The sequence below is a fragment of the Sinocyclocheilus anshuiensis genome, unplaced genomic scaffold (genome assembly GCF_001515605.1).
Source record: "Sinocyclocheilus anshuiensis isolate Anshui unplaced genomic scaffold, SAMN03320099.WGS_v1.1 scaffold881, whole genome shotgun sequence".
NCBI lineage: Eukaryota > Metazoa > Chordata > Actinopteri > Cypriniformes > Cyprinidae > Sinocyclocheilus > Sinocyclocheilus anshuiensis.
In genome coordinates, this window is record NW_015558695.1 from 1,085,497 (window position 1) to 1,087,113 (window position 1,617).

Here is a 1,617-nt window from a genome sequence, read left to right on the forward strand (position 1 = left end):
ACAGGGGCAGAGTCTAGACAGGGCTTTCTTCTGTGTAGACCAGTGGTTCTTAAAGTGATAGGGGGTCCGAGAAATAATTTGCTATAGCCTAAAGTATTTCCAGACTGTAAAGTCGCTTTTTTTTTATCATGATACATAGGCCTACTGTGATTTATTCCAAAAGTGACTTATATGATGCATTTAACGTAAAATAATCTAAATGAAGCCTTTTAAAAGACAAGTATTCGCTGTGGTTCATGTTTGGGGCATGTGCCAGAAAGATGCTCAAGGAAACCGAGACGCGCTAAAGCAGCGCATTCTGTTGTTCTCTTTATTTTTCAAAGGCATGACATTTTGTAGTTATTTTGAACGTAACGTTACACAATTACAAGTATACATTTTACCATACGACTATAAATGACAGAGTATTAAGTTATGTCCCCTCGATGAAAATTTAAGCTGAATTCTCGTTTTTCGTGTTTTGGAAAAAAACTAAAATACGAAAAAGGAGCCGTTTTCTAATTTTTCTACTTCCAATATTAAATCAAAAAACGAATGATCGAATGATACACGGATTCCTGTGGTGCTGTTCAGTCATTTTTGGCCAAAAATATTTTATTTTTTAAAAATAATTTCTTAAACCCATCAGAATGATATGAAACTTGGTAAAGGTTTTGGCACAACACAAAAAGTATGGACATTATTAAAGGTTAAATAGGCCAGATAAAAATAGTCACATACTAATAGTGGTTAAAAATGAAGGCAATGGAAATGAATAGGAAGTGAATCACACAGCTCTAGTGGAAATGTTTGGTACTGCGCCAGAACAAAATCTTACAGAAAGCTGGTGTTTTGAGATATCAGCCTCAGATTTGGAACACAACTTGTTTAGATTTATGGCTTTGGTTTTCACACAGTTTTAGGGTAAAACACTTTTTGGAATAAATATACTTCTCATAAAGTTATAAATAGTAAAAATATTTTAGTTCATTTTTCATAATAATAATAATAATAAACTTCTTTTTTTTATTTCACTTTTTAAACGTTTTTCACTTCAGCAATAATCTGCCAAGTGTCTGCTTTAAAAATAAACTAATAAATAAATAAATTGTATGTGCTCTAAAGCATTCAAGATTTGCCTGTTAGATATTTAATTTTCATATTTGTGCTCCAGAAGTTCTTAACAGGTAAATACATGGATCATAACTATTATATAAATATAATTAAGTACCATAAAATCCCCTAAAAATACAAAATAGTAAATAAAAAACATTATCGAAATAATATATAATACATTAATTTCAATGAAAAAACAAAACAAAACAAAACATTTAAGTCATTTTCGATTTCCATGCTAGCACCAAAGGGTTAGGAATTGCACCTTAAAGCAATAGTTCACCCAAAAATTTAAATTGTCATCAATCACTCACCCTCGTGTCGTTCCAAACCTGTATGAATTTCTTTCTTATGTTGAACATAGAAGATATTTTGAAGAACCAAACAGTTGATGGTCCCCACTGACTTCCATAGAAGGGAAAGAAATACTGTGGAAGTCAGTGGGGACCATCAACTGTTTGGTTCTTCAAAATATCTTCTATGTTCAACATAAGAAAGAAATTCATACAGGTTTGGAACGAC

General features: G+C 31.6%; 1 pseudogene; it reads left to right on the forward strand.

Moving 5' to 3' along the window:
- LOC107681382 (proteasomal ubiquitin receptor ADRM1-like) overlaps positions 1-1,617 on the forward strand; it is a 9,857-nt pseudogene that overhangs the window by 6,208 nt on the left and 2,032 nt on the right.